The following is a 21,370-nucleotide window of genomic DNA, read 5'->3' as shown; positions in this document are numbered from 1 at the left end:
CAGTTTGGCAGAATGTCCAGCACCCCCCCACACACACACACACACACACACACACACACACACACACACACACACACAGACATATATGTATGCAAGTATATAGACATATGCGCATACACAAACACATATACACACACATGCATTCTTAGATTGCTTATGCTGGATCCAGTACAACTTTGATGCTGACCAGATGTTTCTGAAGAATGCAAGTGCAGTAATAAAAAGCACAGAGAAAGTCATCAGCACAAGAAAGGATTTAAGAAAATTTCTGTTGCTCAGATTCACACATCTTATGTTTTTGGTTACCAACCATTTTAGACATTGACTTAGTGACCTTTAATTTTAAAGTCACATGAAATTCAAGACTAACTAATTTAAAATGTAAGTCCTGTTTCTTAATACGAGAAAGGAAGATTAGTATAATGCAGCCTATAATAATTTTGTGTGCTTATATTTGAAGTTAGCAGTTTGATATCAAAGACACTAAAATCCTACAAGAGCAACAAGATTATACAACAACAAAATGTGATTCTGTTTCTCTAGCGGGACTACTGGTGACATGAAGAAACAGGCTACAACTTTGTTATCACCCCAGATACTTAAACTAGTTCACATTTCCATTACATAATTATTTGGCCCCATAATTTCCATCTCCAGGGGCACATTACAGAAATAAAAAAGCTAAGCTTAGAAGCAATTGTGGTACTTGAGAAAAGCCCACTGTCTAGAGAAATGGTAAAGGCTGCAACAAAAAAATTGAATTTTTAATATGACTCAGTATATTTGATTTATTAAATGTTAAAGTGAACAAAAGCTGCAAAAAAAAGTTTTGAAATAAAACGCAGTTTAAATCATAGGCTGGATTCAGAAAAAGTGGTAATGCAACCGAGCATCAAACAAAGTGAAGTCAAAATTAGACAGCACTGCTCAACAGCGGTTATGTATACAGTACAAGTGACTCTGTACACATGCACTAGGACTGAGGCTGCATAAGCTGGTAATTTTCTTGTGAACGTGTTATGAATTGTTCAAAGAATTAGATAGTGCTAAGGCAGAACATGTGACAGAGGACCAGGATCATGCAAGTGGCATGGCCACAACAATGTACAGCCACACTCACATGAAAGCAGCAATCTGGGAACTGCTGAGAGCCCCAGTAAGGCTCACTCAGCAAAGTCCCTAGTATGTTTATATTATGAAAGAGCAGGAAATGGGAGGACAGGAAGTTCAGAAAGGGGGAAGGGCAAGTACGGGGACATGTAGAAGGACAAGTGCTAGGTAAGAGGAGAGTGAAGTTGTGGGAAGAAGGGCATGTTTATTGAGAGGCAGATACTTTTTTGTTTTATTTTTAAAAAAGTTTGAGGGGTATGGTAGCATGAAGAAGGTGTGAGTAGGAGACAAGATATAAGGATTGGAGTAGGAATAGACAGATACAAAAGACAAAGACAGGAGATATGTTGACACAAATGTGGAGTCCCACAATGAAGAGACTCAGACATACAGAGGAAAGACTAAAGGTGATGGGAAGGTTGGGAAAATAATCTGGGGAGGGGGGAGACTCAGAATGAAAGGGAACATTATAATGGAGGATGGAGTTTGGTAAGGGCTCACTGCCAAACTGCATAGAAGTACAATTAACAAGCAGTCATTTATCTAGTGGCTGCCCTCATGGATGGCCTCAACCAGTGGTCAGGGTCATGCAGTTGAGTGGCTTTGCAAGCCATATGAAGATTCGGTCCTGGGTGTCAATTCAGAAGTTCAGCCACCAGTCCACTTCAGCCATCATCAGTGCTTCCACCTTCCACCAAGTGTACCACAGAAAGATCAGTGATGGAGAATCAGCACCCCTTCCTGAGAGGCAGCACCGGAAAGCACCAGCAAAGGATCCAGTTCACTCCCTGTAGGATGACATTCATTACTTTGCAGAGATGCTGGCCTGGAGAGGACTGTGGAACCAGCAGGTGATGATGTGGCAGGTGCAGGGCAGAGTGACTGCTGTCACACCATATCCAGCTTAATGGCCAGTGCTCCAGGAAACATGAATGCAAATGGAGAAAAACAAAACAATAAATGACAAATAATAAAATTAAGAAGATGACAGTGATAGAAAACTAATCAAAAGCAATGATGACTATGTTGTGCTATGCCAGGCTGCAGTACAGGACCTGGGAGGATAAAATGCAGTCATCAGAGCAATGGCAACTTAAAGGCAATCTACAAGTGTGGGGTACAGCTATTACATAAGTATGCAGACTGGAGGGTAGAATATGATGAGACTACCCTGTCAACATTGTGCAGGGCAGTGGAGCAGTACATTGGTATTACCCAATGTGAGTACAATGGGCATTGAAGCTAAGTAGAAATTATCAAATTGTGCAATGAATTGCACAGTCCTGAAGAGGTTATTATCTGCTAGTATATACAGCAATGCAAATGTTATGATGTGTGGCATAGGGTAGCAACAGGACATAATCTACTTAAGAATACCAACATGACTACACAAGGAACACATAACCCTTTGGTAATAGTGCATGCTAACATTTATGCATCCAAGTGCATCACTTCACAACAGCCCGACATCCACATACTCATGGTATACCAGGTGGAACTGGCATAGTCATAAGCAGTGGAACAGGCAATTATACATCACAAGTCAAGCTCACAAGAGCAATGTGAATTGTCTGCATAGTGATTGGATAGGTACGAGGCCTTGAATAATGCCATCTGTAGTAGTACCTAAGTGGAGACCTACACCTTTAATTGCAGTGCCACACCCCAGGTCAGCCCATTCTACAATAAAAATGCAACAAAACAGACAAGTAAAACTTACCTTTTAGTTATTTTTTACTCTAAGTAACTTAGAAGGAATTAATTTGGCAGGCCATGCTGGATCTGTCAGTGACTCTCGTCTAAATGAATGTTGATATAAAATCTATACTTATACCTAGTCCATTAAGATTCATATCAGGCTAAATGACTTCATTGATTGCCATGTTTTACATGTATTCATTTGAAAAGGTGTTTTAAGTCTGATGAGATGTAATGAAGTACAGAAGTACTTACTTCTATTAATATTTACATGTTTTAAGTGAATACAAGTATTATTTATTCATAAAAAAGTTTGTTTTGGCTATTTATATATTTATTTGTTTGGCACCATATAGTTGGATTTACTGTTGCAGTTTGCAGTTTTGTATCTTTATATTCAGGAACTGCATTCACCATGAAAATTGTTCGTCACTCTCTGTATATGCTGAACATCACTACATAATTGGCTTAAATTCATCTTCCCTTGTGAGTTATCTCACTGGCATACAAAGACTTTATTACCTCTGTTGCTATTTTCTCCTGTATGTACTGTACTGAGAAAAACACACGAGAAGACCAACCATACTCTTTAGATACAGCTCATTATGTGGATAGTTTGCAGCTGTGCCTACACACTATGTACTACAGCATGACTCACACACCATTTATTGTAAACTGACTCCTGTGCATGGATACTATGGACTACAGCCTGACAACTGAGCATACAAATCATATACTACAGACTGACACCTGTGCATGTACACCATGTGCTACAGCCTGATTTTTGCAGCTGTAGGCAAAGTACTACAGCCTGACTACTGAGCACACACACCATGTACTACAGACTGACCCCTATGCATAGTGCACACACACCATGTACTACAGCCTGACTCCTGTGCATAGTGCATACACACCATGTACTACAGACTGACTCCTGCACATAATGCATACACAGCATGTACTACAAACTGACTCCTGTCCATTTTCATTACTTACTATAGCATGACTCCTGTGCCTACACAACATGTGCTATAGACTGACTCTTGTGCATATTAGTTATGTACTACAACCCGACACCCGTGTCTATACAGTATGCACTACAGCCCGACTCCTGAGTATATACACCATGTGCTACTGGCAGATTTATTATCAGACTTCATAAGCATGTACTGGGAATGCCTAGCTGATGCTTTTGGATGTGATGGGTTTACTTCCTACCACTAGAAAACTTTCACCATATCCCTCAGGAGAGCATGGACATGGTGTCAGAACAGACCCTATTCAAGACTTCAGTAACTATGTCAGCAACAAGGAGCTATTGCCAAGAGGAGAATAGTGTTTGACATGTTGGTTAACCAAAGGGTTTGCCTGCGAATATCAGGTTAATCAAGAAGGCCTTCTGAGTAATGTTAGCAGATGATCTCCTTACCTGATGATTTCCCATCATGTCCTCACAGATGGAGTGCTGATTTTTAACTTGCTTACACTGGATTGTTTGCTTATCTTTGCATGTGTTTGTTTGTCCCCTAGAAATTGTAGTGACATCTGTTAGCTCACTGTATCAGTATTGTTTTTCGATGTGTAGTGTTTTTTAATCAGTGCCCTTTCTCTGAGTTATGGCAAACCCAGAGTGAGAAAATTAAAGAAAAGGCAGAGTCAGTGAGAGATGTCCTTCAAATGAGTTGATACAGGGGGGATTACCCCTTCATGAAACACTTATTTAAATTTGCTTGGGATCTGTGTTTGTGTATAATCTCTGCTTTTGTGATTATGTTTAGAACAATTATTTATATACTTAAAGAATCATCTCTGTATTGCAGTGTACCAGCAGATGTATGGAGTTGAGATATGAGGTAAAATATGACAGACATGGATTTGATTAAAAGTACCATTAAGTCAGGAAAGAAAATTACAACTGAAACAGTCATCATAGCAAAGTCTCGGTATGGGAGAAGTTCAGCATAGTCGGGGAGAAAGAGCTTCAACTAGCCTTAGTGAGAGTTGTGTCCCTATTTCAGGTATCAAATTCAAACACATTTGCAGTTGGTGTAAAACTTCATGAAGTGTGCATCTTGTTTCCCCTTCTAAATGTTATTTTCATGAACAGAATTACAAGACACAATCAAAGTTGGAAAGTGTCCATTTTGAGGATGTGAGTGCTGCTGTGTGTGGTATATAGCTTTAACTCATAACACCCGAGTGATGCCTCCAGGTGTTTTACAGTTACATCCTACTGATGCCTCTAGATGTCAAATATTGCTTGTTTATGTTTGCATTAATAATTCAAAAACCATGCTACATACAAAATATTAAAAGATTTCATCTTAAAGCTTACAAAATGGCAAACACAACTGTGTTGATATTTGACCTCTGTCTAATGCAGGTAGGGAGAAATATTAATTGCAGTTCATGTAATATTTATGTATTGTCATACATTTCATATTTTTTTAAATATCTTGGTAACTAAGTAGTACAGATAGAATTGCTTAGATTTATATAAAAGATCACAGCTGGTTGAAAAAAATGCTGCAGCGACAGTATGTTCATAGCTTGCATGGTTGCGGGAGTATTCTAAGTTGCTCACAAAATATTGCAAACTTAATAGTTTCCATATCAACTGTGAGTTATAAAAATTCAGCTTAAGACTGAGAACCTATAGAATACCATCACTGTAAAGATAGTTTGTGTTGAAGAGTTTGACATTTCCACTTTTTAGTAACCCCTATGATTCCAGAGATGTGAATATTTATTTGAAATGTGAGGACATACTTTGATTCTATCAAAAGGATTAGGGTCTGTTAATGTATAAAGAGACAAGAGATGCATTTATGGCATAAGGGTTGCATCTTTCTTGCTTGTAGATGATGTTGCCCTCTTATTCTCTTTGAAGCAGTTCAAATGAAAATCTGCCTCATCAAATCCGAGGTCGTGGTTATCTTCCCTAAAGTAAAATTTCTCTGGGTAGATGGGGTAGGAAAATTCCTTAGTTGGAGGAGTCTATAAATATCTTGTGAGACTGAGCAGATAATAAGCATAGTGGCAACAGTACTGCAGACATTGTACTAGATTGTGGTGGTGAAGCATGAACTGAGTCATAAGTCACAGTCTCGGTTTACCATTCTCATCTATGCTAATGAGGTTTTGGTGATGAATAAAAGAACGAGATCATGGATGCAGACAGTATAAATGAGGTTCCCTTATGGGGTAACATGACTCACTCTCCATGATAGAGGAGCTTGGCAAGAAGGAAGATCTCAGAGAGCATCGACTTCTTCTTCATGTTTAGAGGAGTGAAGTGAGGTTGTCTGGAGACCTTGTTATATGCGCACCAGTGTCTTCCATGGGATGTGTAATTGGTATAGTCTACTTTGAGATTACCGCAGTGTGGAAATAGGCCACACTGGAAGGATGAAATCTACCCTGCTTTGAAGTATCTGGGGATTCCACAGAATGAGTTAGAAACTCTTCCTGAAACCTTGGTGCTTTGCTTAGCATGCTAACATGTAATTTTAACCATAGAAACCAACTTATAAAATGAAGGAATGAATGTGTTGGCATTATATAAAAAAATCTTTCATATTTCTTCAGAATAGTGACATTTTCTGTCACTGGAAAAATACCACCATCAAAATTATAAGTATGCCATGCATACTAATATGGTTAAATCAAATTCAGTATCCTGCTCCATTTGAGTACTAAAGGGTGAAATGAAAATCTTTGATGCCGTACATACCCACTTACCTAAATACAAATTCCCATAATGGTTATAAGGAACTGCCAAAGGGAGACTGTGTTATGATAGGTGATAAATGCAAGTCCTTGCAGTCATTTCTTAGGACCATTCTGCCAATTTGTGCTATATTTGGTTTTCACTGGAAGTGTGCTTATGATTTCACAGAAATGTGTAAAATGCAACACATCCAGTATATATCTGCACTGAGTTATAATTGTATTAAAAGAAAAGTTCTTAAACAATTCTTCATAAACATGATCTTTATCAGTAGAGAAATACCTCCACTAGCAAAACACCCTCTAGTGGACATGGTAATGTGTGCACAGCAACTTTGTTGTTGAACTGCTTTTAAGTCTTTAAGGGTGGAATGGTAATCTTAGATGAAGCACATACATGAGTGTCCAAGCATAACTCTAAAATGAATGTTAAGAAATGGAGATATGGCATTATATACATAACATTTCAGGTTGAGAAATACCATATATATGTTGAATATTTCTGAATCAATAAAACATTTTATATATGTGTACCACTCAGTGAGAGCTGCCACACTACGGTATTATATGAAGTACCATAATGTGGCAGCTCTAGCCAAGTGGTATGTCAAAATAAAATGAAACTAGCATGGAGGAAAGCAAATAGTGCTGATATGCATATATATATTGTATAAAATTGTAAATAGAACTATTGTGCTAATGTTTTATAAATAAAACTGTCACTTTTAGAACTATTCATTTAAGAAAGGCAGGACCCTTGCTGTATTAATTAGACTAGGTTGTCGCACGTTTATTGGTCTGTGAAGACAGTCAGTGGTATATAAAAAGGATGGCTGACACCAAAGGAGAGCAGAATCATTGGACTTTCTTGAAGGGGGGGTGTGCCCAGAGCAACAGTTCTGGTTGAAGTACTGCAGAGTAAGGACATACTTGGAAGAAGAGGCACAAAGGAGACCAGACATCTTCCCTGCCAAAGGAAAACTAGGATGGGATTGCTGGGAAGCTCAGAAAAGTTCCTAATAGAGACTGTGTCCCTGCTATATAAAGGACTATACTTAAAGGTACTTTAAGTTGTTGAGTATAGTGTGCATATGTTGTCACGTTTTTATTCCAAAAGTCCCAAGTTTATACCTTACACTGCCTTTAAAAATGTCAGTTGGTTGTGCATATTTTCCCTAATATAAGAGACAGCATTCCTGTTGTGTGTGCTGTGAGGAAAACTGTTGGAATAAATCTGTCCCACCTAAGGGAAATAAATCCTGAGAGGTGTGTATGGAGTACACCTGTGTTTGTCCTTTTGCCAACATAGCAGCCATACAGCAACTGCTAGGGACTGCTACAAATGAGGTGGATGATGGCAATTATCACATCTATAGCAATGCCAAAAACATTTCTAGCAGTATAACAACTAACCAGGTAGGAAGACCTTGAGGCTTACCAGGTAGCCTTTAAGTGGTACTCAAAACAGGAGAGATGGGACCATAGTGACTAAGTTGGAATCTTTTCAGCTTAATTAACTGGGGAACATTTAAAAGCCTTCATGGACGCGGAAAGGACTGAATACAAGGAATATGAAAAAGTTAAAACAGCATTGTTAGCCAGAGATAGTGTTATATCTTAGACAAAAGCTTAGCTCACATGTTTCATAGATGGACATTTTCTCCGAACAAAATTGCAATATTTCAGTTATGTAATTTAAATTGTAGAAAAACTATATTGTATTGTATTGTATGGTATTGTAGAAAAACTTACCAGCTTAAATGTAAACCCATATGTCACAAGATGGGTTGCAAACTGGCTTAAGGACAGAACCCACAGGGTTAGAGTTGCTGGCGCTGTGTCAGACTCCAAGCCGGTCACAAGTGGTGTCCTCCTTGGCCCCTATTGTTTGGCATCTACTTCTCAGAAGTACAGGCCAACATGGGAGGACTTTGGCTGACAAAGTTTGCAGGCGACCAAACTGGGCGCCAAGCCATAGTGGAAAGTGCATCGGACATGGATATCCTTCAGAAGGGACTCACGAAACAGATAGCTGGTGCCAGAGCCATGGCCTGAAGTTAAACGCCAAAAATGTATAGTCATACCCTTCGGGAAAAACAAGGTAACCCCAAGCTACCATATAGGTGGCAATCCACTAAGCACAGAAGAGGTTATCAGGGACCTGGGGACCCAGGTTGACAGTGGCCTTTCTTTGACACTCACATTGCTAAAGTGGTTAGAAAGACCTTCTACATTGCCCACCTGATCATGAAGGATTCACATCCAGATCTAGTGAGGTCATTGTTTCTGTACTCTTCACTTATCAGACCAATGATCGAGTACAATGCCCCATTCGGGATGTATCTCACCCGACATCTGCAGCAATTGGAGAGACCCCAAAAGTTCCTCACCAAAAGGATAAAGGGACTCCAAAATCTGTCATATGCTGCCAGATTGAAGAAACTCCAGCTCTATTCAGTGCATACCGTCTGCTCAGAGGTGACATGTGCCTGACATACAAGGCCATGTCCAACCCGGAATTAATGGACATGCTCCACCTCAAAAATCCAAATCCACCAAAACCACTAGAGCAAGCGACTTAAACCTTAGCACGGATATAAATAGGGCGTGCTGGAGGGATAGATTTATCACTCAGAGACTCCTATGCTGTGGAATAAGGTCCATGTGAGGCAGAGCACCTCGCTGACTCTGTTCAAGAGAAATCTAGACCTGTGGATGGGAGATCGTAGGTTTACCCCAGGAATCATCTCTGTGTCACTGCTGGACAGAGGCACAACAAACTAATGGGCACAGTATTTTTTCATATAAGGGGTGTGGAAGCCACAATAATTTGGGCTAGGCTTATAAATGCCTTAGGGCAGATAGCCTAGTATAAACCTATGAACCTATGAACCTAAAACATATTTAAGTTATGGCTAGATCCTGAGAGACAGCATACTAAAAGTAAAATTATAGACGTGTTAGCCATTTATTTAAAAGGGTTTTGCCTGCTTATTTACACAAGTGGAAATGTCAAATTGACCCTAAGAATGATGAAAATTGTGTTGTACTAATAGAGAGATCGCTACTCTGTGAAACTATGTTTAAAACAGAACAATTATGACCTACAATAAAACATGAGTCAAATTATGATAACAAACAAGAAATATGGGAAAATGGTGGTGTTCACGCAGGTTGAGACAGAAAAGAAATCAACACAGAAAGGCAGAAATTAAATGACAAGGAAGAATAGTGGTATGGGTTGCCTTTCTTAGAAGAAGAGTTAGACACTGAGCCTGTTGTACCTGTATTAGTTGAAAAGGAGGCAATCTGTTCTACATCACAACAGACTTATCTTCTGTTAAGCCAGATTAGCTTTAACAAAGTCATTTTGGGAAAACAGTACTTTAAACAGATCAAGAGAAAATGTATGGTAAAGTTCTATGGGAAGAAGTTGAAGAAAATGTTCTTCTTACCCATATTTGGAAATACAGATGATTTATTGTGCAGAGTAACTAAGCAAGGACTGAGAGGAAGAATTTATCAACCTTTAGTGCCCCCACCTTTCAGAAACATAGTAATGAGGTTAGCGTATGCTCATGTGCTAGGAAGGCACCTTGGAGAGAGAAGACTAAAGCATGGATCCTAGCAAGGTTTTACTGGTTAGGAATAATGAAAGTAGTTGTGAACTTGTGTGCTGGATGTCCGCAGTGTTAGAAGACAGCCGCACACCCAGACTTTAAAAAAACTTTTCTTCCATTGCTTATTTGATTCAATGAGTGGTAGATTGCTAGCATATTCTCCTGTTCAGCTGGTTAATCTGGGAATCTTGAGACAATGCTATAATTGTCTCATGTACACAGACAACCCTCTCCTCCTCCCAACAAACACAAATACATGTGAGAGATGCAACTATATAGCCAAACTGGAGGCTGAACTCTCTCAACTCAGGACTGGCAAGACCAGACAGGAGGAGGAGGTAACCACACACACAACAAACCCAGTCACACATAGACCTACCCCAACTGTAAATCAAGCACATAATAACACAAAAACATACTCGGAGGCTCTATTAAAAAACTTACCAAAACAACAGAGGCTCCCAAAGCAGACAACCAAAAATCCACCAGCTCAAAACATAACACATGCAACACATACTTCAATAAATCAGTGTGTCAATAAATCACAGCCCTTAAGGCCAAACACTATGCCTGATACACTAGTAATAGGTGACTCTATAGTCAGACACACTGACGTCCCACTTACCAGGCTGAGCAAGGAGAGGGTAACGGTAAGCTGCCTATCGGGGGCTAGGATCCGCCATATAACACAATGCACTCAGGTCACTCAAAAGCACGTACAAATATGACTCCGTCATTGTCCATGCCGGCGTGAATGACCTGAGACGTACCTCCTTGGACTACATGAAAAGAGACATAGAGGAGCTCTCTGATTATGTAGCCCAGGCTGGTATGACCCTGACCCTGAGCAGCATCCTGCCCTCACCAAGAATGATGCCACAATACAAAGACAAGATGATCAGCTTTAATAATTGGCTCAATTACTGGTGTCATTCTAGGGGGATCCAATGTCTGTCTGCTTGGGATGACATGCTGGACAAGCCATGCTGCTTCACAAGGGACGGCTTGCACCTGTCACCACTGGGCTTCCGGATATTGGCTAAGGCTCTTGCCACCCCCATAGTGCCTTTTTTAGGCAAGGCTCAAAAGATGAACCCACCTCCTTAGAAAACAAAAATGGAAAAAAATTAAGGGTAATGCTGCTCAATGCCAGAAGTCTAAATCTCAAGATGCAGGCTCTCAAAGCACTCCTCAGTATGGAGAACATTGATGTCTGCGCTGTAACAGAGACCTGGTTCAAGACTCCTGAGAGCACCCCAGCATTGCCAGGCTTTACCTCGTATCATGCTTTTCAGCCCCAAAACCCGGGCCGAACCACAAAGGGAGGGGGAGTGTCCATATTCATCAAGGATACCCACACCTCCAGGTTAGTGGCAACTCATGAAGCATCGGAGACCATCCAGGTGCAGCTAACCATAGGCAAAACTGCTATACAACTGGTTGCATGTTACAGATCACCCTCCCAATCTCAAGAACCCCACTCAGCCTTCCTGAAGACATTGGAAGATATGAATGTCTCACCAAATACCATCATATTGGGAGACTTCAACTACCCTAACATAGACTGGGTGCACTATTCTAGCCCTAACACCCTAGCCCAAAGGTTCCTGGAATTCATAAACTCAAATGCAGTGGAACAGCTAGTCACCTCTCCCACAAGGGGGGATAATATACTAGACCTGATCATCACAAACATGGGGACAAAATGCTCCACACCGGAAGTATTCCCCCTCACTGGTGAGATCTGACCACAAACTAATCACCCTGGATATACATTTACCACCTCCACCCCCAGCACAAAAGACTACAGTGAGAAACTTCTCAAAAGCCGACTTTACACTTCTCAAGACTGAGATGGTATCATTTAAGCCCACAGGGCCAATGGAAACCACATCCCACAATGCTGAATCCTACACAAATGCTTTCTACGGACATCTCCAAGAATGCATGGATCGTACAATCCCAAATAAAACCAAGACCCTCTCCACCAAAGGAAAGCATCCTGTCTGGTGGACCCCAGCCATAAACAAATTGTATAACAAAAGAAGGAAGCTTCTGCAAGACAGAGCAAAATCCCATAAAGGGAAGGCATCTCTGATCAGCACTAGTAGAAAGCTACGTTCTCTCATAAAAACATCCAAGGCCAACTTTGAGAGAAAAATCACCAAGGACACTAAAGATAACCACAAGGCATTCTTCAGTTATGTTAGAAACCTGGGCAGAAACCCTCAGATATGCTCAGAGTTAGTACACAGCGACAAAAAATTTACTGAACCCACAGATATTGCCAACATTCTGGCAGACAGGTTCAGTGCAAATTTCTCCCCTCCCTCACCTCCAAAAGAAGAAATACTCATCCCAGCTGAATGTAACCTCCCTGTCATCTCTGATGTCCAGGTGAGAACCGCCCTCAGCAAAGCAAAAAACACAGCATCTATGGGACCTGATGGTATCCCCAGCTACGTGATATGTGAACTCCAAGAGGAGCTAAACCCGCATATAAAAAGGTTATTTAACCTTAGCCTTACTACAGGATATGTACCTGAACATTGGCGTACAGCAACAGTGATTCCACTCCACAAGGGAGGCTCCACTACAGACCCTGGGAACTACCGCCCCATAAGCTTGACCAGCCTGGTTTGCAAAGTTATGGAAAGAATTATTATGGAACTCATAAACAACGACATTGGGGACCTACAGACACTTGATCCCACCCAGTTTGGCTTTGTAAAGGGCAGATCCTGCCTTTTGAACCTGGTTGACTTTTTCAAAACAGTCACTAGAGCCATTGATGAGGGCAAGGCAGTCCATACAGCCTACCTGGACTTGGCTAAAGCCTTCGACACAATACCCCACTCGGGGATCATAGATAAGCTAAACAGATTAAATGTAAATCCATATGTCACAAGATGGGTTGCAAACTGGCTAAAGAACAGAACCCATAAAGTCAAGATTTTGGGAGCCATGTCAGACTCAAAGCCAGTCACAAGTGGTGTCCCACAGGGCTCTGTCCTGGGACCCCTCTTGTTCGGCATTTACTTCTCAGATGTGAAAGCAAACATGGGAGGGTTGTGGCTGACAAAGTTCGCAGATGACTGCAAACTAGGCACCATAGTCGATACACCAGCTGACACATACATCCTACAGAAAGGCCTCACCGAAACGGACAACTGGTGCCGGAATCATGGCCTTAAACTGAATGCCAAGAAATGTATAGTCATCCCCTTTGGGAAAAACAAAGTACCCACAAATTATCACATAGACAGTAACCCACTGAGTACCGAAAAAGTAATCAGAAACCCGGGGACCCAAGTTGATAGTGACCTCTCATTTGACACTCACGTTGCCAAAGTGGTTAGAAAGACTTTCTACCTTGCCCACCTTATCATGAAGGGGTTCACATCCAGATCAAAGGAGGTCATAGTGCCCCTGTACTCCTCCCTTATCAGGCCCATGATTGAGTACAATGCCCCATTTGGTATGTACCTCACCCGACACTTACAACAGCTGGAGAGACCCCAGAAGTACCTCACCAAAAGGATCAAGGGTCTCCAACATATGTCATATGCTACCAGGCTAAAGAAACTCTAGCTCTATTCAGTAGCATACCGCTTGCTCAGAGGTGATCTGTGCCTGACGTACAAGGCCATGTCCAACCAGGAATTGATGGACATGATCCACCTCAAAAAATCCAAATCCATAAGAACCATGAGAGCCAAAGATTTAAACCTCAGTACAAACATGAATAGAACATGCTGGAGGGACAGATTCATAACTCAGAGGCTTCCCATACTCTGGAACAAAATACCGGTTCATGTTAGGCAGAGCCCCTCACTGACTCTCTTCAAGAGAAATCTTGACGAGTGGATGGGAGATCGTAGGTTTACCCCGGGGGTCACCCCTGTGTCGCTACTTGACAGAGGCACAGTAAACTAATTTTAATAAGTAAGGGGGTCTTCAATGTGTCACTACTAGACAAAGGCACAATATTCTAAATGTATTCTATACACCTTAGTACCACTACATGGGGTGGCGAAAGCCACATCTCTAGGGCTAGGCTTGCAAATGCCCCAGGGCAGATAGCCTAGTACTAAACTATGAAACTATGAAACTATGTACATTGTTAGTTCATTGGTAAAGCCCAGCAAAGGGTCTTAATACATTTTGGTCAATGCAACTAAGAATCCTGAGAAAATTACCTTACATTACACTGATGCTAAATTGATAGCTAGTGAGTTTGTTGCATTATTCACCACAGTAGGAATACCTAAGGAAATACTCATGACCAAGGGACTACATTTATGTCCTGAATAATGCAACAACTTTGCCAGTACTTCGTGGTCAAATAATTAAGAATTTCAAAGTATCACCCCCAGAGAAATGGAGAGTGAAGCATTTTAACCAAACATTAAAGTCCATACTGAGAAAAGTTATTATTGAATATTCTAAGAATTAGGAGCAGTTGATATCATATCCCATTTGCCATTATAGACGTTGTACAATCTTCATTGAAGTTCTGTCCTTTTGAGTTGTTATATAGCAGGCATCTTCATGAGCTGTTAGATATTATCAAACAAAGTTAGTAAAAACAGGTCATGGAACACTAGAAAATCATAATATAGGTGTAAATTAGTAAGGCCCATCATGTAGGAACACACTGAGACATATGATGATACGCAGTGGTGTTGGTATAACAGAAATGCAAGGATCAAGAAATATAAAGCTGGAAACCAGGTGTTAGTTTTTCCTCTCCCCAGAAAACATGCTGTGGGCTGAATGTTAGTTGGAAAACTGAATAATGTAAACCACGTGGATAGTACTTAGACTGGTAAAAAAAGGCCAGCACAGAAGTATGACATCAATTCCCCTGAAACCATGGAAAGAAGTGTAGAACTCTGTAGATAGCTTAACAGCAGAAACTGATAGTTCTGGTGAAGAAAGAAAATGGGCCTGTATGCCTGCAGTACAGGTACATGCCATTATCTAGGTCGCAGACATAAGAAATTAAGGAGTTTTGGTTAAGAAACAAGGAAGTGTTTTCAGAACTATATGGCAGAACAACCCTTATTCAAAACCATATTGAGAAGATTTCAGGAGAAAAGATTACCTTAAAATATTATAGAACACCAACGTCAGAGAGAAATCCTCTGCAAGAGGAAGCACAAAAAATGCTTACAATTGGGTTAATGATGGAGTCAAAAAGTAAGTAGAACAGCCTGTCAATGTTAATCAGAAGGATTAATGAAACAATCAGGTTTTTTAAGGGTTTTAGGAAGCTGAACAACATTTCAAAATTTGACAGCTAGCAAATACCTAGGGGTGAAGAGCTAGCAGAAATGCTAGATAAGTTAAGATTCTTGTTTTAGCCATTTCTGACTCCCTCACAGCTGTCCATCAGCTGCTCCTGGTGCCTGTTTTCAATCACTGAGTCTACCAAACTCTTGCACCTCCCCTGTATTAGATCTGACAACATTCTCTGCCAGTGGAGTGACTGAGGAATACTACAGCAACATCGTACTATTGCTGAGACAGTGTTTTACCAATTAGTTCCCACCCATTCACCCGCCCAGTAGGACCCTGAGGGTGATGCATGAAATGAGTATCATCACTAGACAACCTCTCACTTCTTCAAGGAGCTGTCTTCAGTAGAATGCCCCTACCCACCCTCAGGCCACACTCCGGTTGCTTCTCTGATCTCCACCAGAGAAAATGAACCACATGCGTGTACTCCAAGAGGGTGTGCATCCCTCCTCCACCTCAACATGGACACATCCTTTTACCTGTGTCGTGAAGCATCTAAGCTCCTAGTTAATCTCAGGTCCCCAGGGCCACAGTCAAAGGTTTCTCCACCTATGCTACTGGCACAGCCTAGGGAAGGCATGATACTTGACCAAATTAGACCCAACAAAAGGATAGTAGCAGATCCCTCTAATGCCTGAAGCCAAAGAAAAGACAGTGTTTTCCACAATAGAGGGCTCTTTCCAGTATATTTTCCTCTGGGGACCTACATGGTACCCTGCAACCTTTGAAATACTACTGGATAGAATCCTAAAGCCCCATATAGGATGGGCTGATACTTAACCTATATGATATTCAAGTATATTCTGAGGACTGGGACTCTCATCTAGCTAGGGTGCAGACTAAGTGTAATTGCCTCAAGGAGTGAGTTGGGTATGGCTGAGGTAAAATATTAATAGGTCATGAGATCGCTGTGCTTCAGAAAGAAAAATTGGAAGCATTGAGAAACTGACCTATTCCTGGCATGGAGATGCAAGTGAGGGCCTTATTGGGATTATCTGGATACTGCTACAAGGCTACACCTCATTTTACATCAGTAGTGTGTCTTCTTATATAACTAATAAGACTGAAGATGCCCCTTTAAGTAAAGTGGACACTAAGGGTAGCTAATGCTGTAAAGAAAAACTGTGTTTAGAGCTTGTCTTACATCTCCAGATTGTAGCAAGCCTTTTATGGTTAATACTAATACATCAAAGATAGGCCAGGGAGTAGTGTTATCACAGGCATTTGATGGAGAAAAGCACCCTATATGTCTTCACAGTTATAAGTTAAGTAGGGCAGAAAGCAAGTGTTCTACTACTGAGATGGTATGTCTGATGATCATGTGGGCACTCGTTTCATTAAAATATTACATCCTCACCTGAGAGTTCACATTGGTGGAAGACAGTGCCCTGAAATGGGATTGACATGGCAGTAAGACAGAAACAGAAAGCTGCGTAGATGGGTGTACTCCTTACAGCCATACAGATTCACAGAACAGCATAGACCAGGTTCAATCCACAGCAATGCAAATAGCCTCTCTAGGGCACACAGCCCATTTAAGGGCTGAAGGGTTTCTAGCTGCAGGCTCAATGTAGCATAGTTGTATATGAAAATGTAGTGAAGCTGACATAAAAAAATGTAAAAACAAAACTAGATCAGTTTTATATACATTAGAACATTATTATAATGGTGTAATTAGTGTATATAAATCTGATCTAGTTTTGTAAATTAAGCTATCACTTTAAATAAAGCTATTCATTTAAGAAAGGTAAAAACCTTTCTGCAACTAGAATAGGTTCCCATGTGTTTGTTTTGTTTTGTTTTGTTTCATGAAACCAATCAGTGGTGTATAAAAAGGAGAGCAGAAGTGAAAAGAGTTGCTGGCCCTTTCTGGTGGGGGGGGGGGGGGGGTTGTGCTTGCAGCAGTTCTTACCAAAGTACTGTAGAGAAAAAAAGAGAACTGGCAGTAGACACCAGAATGGACCTGGACAACTTTCTTGTCAGTGGAAAACAAGGACAAATAATGCTGCCTTATTTCAATTGATTGTATTTTAATTGATGTTACATTTGTAAAATGGGGAAGTCTGGCTGAGCACAAAAGCCCCTTTTCAGCAGAGGCCCAGGGAGAAAAGCCCCAGTACTTACAGTATAATCAAAATGGTTTAACTTATATAATATCGACAATGTCAGGCAGAATACAATTAAACTAAACTCTGCAATGTCAAAGGAGATAAGATAACAACTATTCATACAGCAGTAAGGCTTTTTTATACTTACTATATTCTGAATGAACATTGAACACGCAACCACATCAAACATTCTCAATATCAAACACCCAAAACACTTAGGATACAAAAGATCACAAAAAGAAAAAAATTTCCTTTTGCAATCTTTAAACCAGGTTACTAAAAAAGTGGTAGTATTTTTTATAGTGGTAATATTCTTTAGGTTTTCAGTCTTTAAACAGAACTTTATTCATCACAATAAATGCAGCAACTATTATGTTTATAATATTTTCTAAACAACTTAGAATATCTCAGCAACCACTCAAGTGACACACATACTGTCAGCAGCTGTGCTACTTGGTTGCCAAGCTATTTAGAAAGAAACATGAAATTTATAACAATATAAATAAATATTATACAAACATTTAATATCTCTTTACCCGTACTATGCAGAGGTCAAATCTCAATGCAGTTGTGTTTGCCACTGTGTAACTTTTAAGATGAATATTTTGCATGTAGCATGGTTTACGAATTATTAATGCAAATATGAACAAGTAATACTTGATGCCTAGAGGCATCAGTAGGCTGTAGCTGCAGAAGCACTTGAAAGAGTCACCCGGCTGTAATGAGATAAATGAATACACCTGCTTGCTACATATCATAGCCGTAAGACAGGTTTAGAGTATGTACCTGGTGCTGCTAAAAAAAGCTCAAGCCCGGCAGACAGTTGCAATCTTATATAGCTGGGCATCTGTCTCTTTGTGTCTTCCAGTTCAGTTAATTCCTAAGTGGAAGATGAAACAATGTGAAGACAACTATGAAAATTTTGGGGAGAAGATGAAGTAAATGCAGAAGCTAATGTGTGCATGGGCCATACTGATATAATGTTATATATTTTGTTGACCAGTTGAAATAATGATGTGCCTTGTTGGTATTCCTTAATATATAACAGTTGCTCTTGGTTTTACATAGAAGGAGCTGTCCCTTATAAATTAAAACTGGCCATTACCCATCAGGGATATAAAATAAAAAAGACAAGGCCCCACACTGGCTAGAGTGTACCTCCACTTCTGTCGTCCAGGAAGAGAAATCATACTATTCTCTGTTAGTAAATCTGGAAATTCTGCGACCAAGCAGTGAAGCAAAGTGAGTAAAATGATTGTAAGCAGACATAATACACAGGGATTCAAAGTGGTAGCAAGATAGCACAGAACATCTGACCTAATGAATCCATGAAATATGACTGTACAGACTCACTGTCTGTTATAATGTTTTCAATACACAGCTCTGCTTATAGATAACTACAGTATTTGTAAGAAAATAAATGTATATGTTGTAACAGAATCTCACAAATTCAAAAACAGATTAAGAAAGCCCTCAAGAAGTTAAAAAACAACACCTTATCACTTGCAGGGTAGAACCTAATGGATTTGTATACCAAAGTGCTGTGATCTAAACATGCGTTTATACACACATGCATGCAAGTGTACACAGACAAACATATGCGTGCACACACACACACACACACACACACACACACACACACACACACACACACACACACACACACACACACACACACACACACACACACACACACACATACACACACAGCTAGATATTGCTGCAAAATGATTACCGTGAACAAGATAAAGTTTATCTTGATTAACCTGTTTAAATTACAACAAGAAAACCCTGAAAATGCCCCCCATTGCCCTTGTAGGTAACTACATGATCTAGATCCAAAGCTGCTCTGGCATGGCGTTTATTTATAATGACAGGGTCAAAAGCAAAGAAAATTAACCAAAATCAAGCAAAACTAGGGCACTTTATATTCTGCTCATGGCTGCTGCTGACACAGGTCACAAATATTAAAAACTGGGCTGTCCCATACATATAAGGCAATCTGGTAATCCTAGTAACACTTTGTGTTCTACCTTACTATCCATTCTAAGAACATTATTAGTTGTGTCTTGCATATCCATTTTTGTGTGGGTTCATGCTGTCCTGGATCTAGTGTCCAACATTCTCCTAAATATTCCTAGTTTCTTTCCATCAGTGGTGACTGCCTAATTTTTTTTCTAAAGTTGATATCAAGTTATCTGGTTAGTAGTTATTATCCTCTGCACTTTTACCACTCCCGTGAAGAGAATTTGAAGCTGCTGTTGTTTTGATAAAAAGTTAGTGAGTGATGTTATCAACTCTCCCCTACTTCTGTTTAAATTCTACAGTGCATCCTCTCAGACCGCTCCTCTCTATCAGTCTGTAGTTCTTAACATTTGTTTCACAAGCCTTTTCTGTTAAAGGGTTAGGACCAACTAACTAGCTATGATAGTTCCATGCAAAAGATAAAGAAATTAATTACACAGCATAGCCTTATAAGTGATTTTGTGAGTTTCAGATAATATTTTTCTTCACTTAGTCAGCGAGAGTGTAATATTTCTGGCTTGCAAAGCTCAGTTAATTAGTAAATCTGCTTTCAAAGATTATCAAGTTCATTTACCCTGACTCTGCAAAAGGCGTACCTTGTTTACTGCTGCAGGGAAAGGAAAGAAAACAGCTTTTATGACAGCACAAAAGTCAAAGAGTTGTAAAGTTTGAGCCTGAATAGCATTATGACCTTGATGGATATAAATTTGCTACAGATACTTTGATATGGCTGCACTCCTTAGTAAAATACTTTCAGGTGTGATATACAAAGTACTGCAACAGCAAGGAGACACATTCCGAAAGACAAATAAATAGATTTTATTCACCCCCAACATCTTTCTAATCAGGAAGCTGACTAGGGTAGAAATGCCATAGCCACAGATGTGAAAGTGTGGGAATTATTCTCTAGGGAATGAAATACACTCTGGGAAAAGGAAATATATTTAGGATATAGTTGTCCTTCAAGTGGTATCTTTGTTTGCCTTCTTCCTTATGTGTAGATGTTTTTATTTATTTGTTAGCCAGATAAATGAACTAGTCATCATGGACCCCTTTCAGCCACAGCCAGTCCATAAGTACAAGGGTAAACGCACAATATATGGACACTTCAAACATTTTGTTTATGGGAGAGTGGAGAAAAGTGGAATTTCTGTTGAAATGCAACAAGACATAGGAAGAACATGCAAACTCCACATTAACAGACACTGGAGATCAGAAGTGAAGACCAGACACTGGAGATGTGAGACAGAGATCTTAACCAATCAACCAGTTTGATTTATATATTTTTTAGTTCTGAAATGATACCTTTTTCATAAACATGATTGCCACTTTCATTTGACAACAGTAAGTTTCTCTTTTTTTATCTGCATATCTGTTCTACACAAAATTGTTTTCAATTATGACAGTTTTTTATATTCTCATTATTTTAGAATATACTTATCTTAAAGTAGAGCAGTCAAAACCCTATTAAAATGGATTCTGGTTTTGTTGTTTACCGCAGGGCTGCCAACTGAGGTGTTCCTGATGTTACTGTGATCCAAATTATCATAATTATTACCCTTCATTTCCATAAATTCTGAATGCCATTAGCCATCATTTCAATGAAAGAATCAAAAGCATATAATTGGGTATTTGCTGAACATATGCTATGTTTTCCCAGTCTATCATCATCAGAGTTTATCTACGTGAAGTCCCAAACCCTATCCTTTTCAAAGACCATTCTTTACTGCATTGCCAATTCAGTTCTGAATGATGGCAGTTAGACAAATCAGATTTTAA

Source organism: Protopterus annectens, chromosome 2.part0 (assembly GCF_019279795.1).
Source record: "Protopterus annectens isolate FY-2018-M chromosome 2.part0, PAN1.0, whole genome shotgun sequence".
NCBI classification, from domain to species: domain Eukaryota; kingdom Metazoa; phylum Chordata; order Ceratodontiformes; family Protopteridae; genus Protopterus; species Protopterus annectens.
This window is presented reverse-complemented; position numbering follows the sequence as displayed.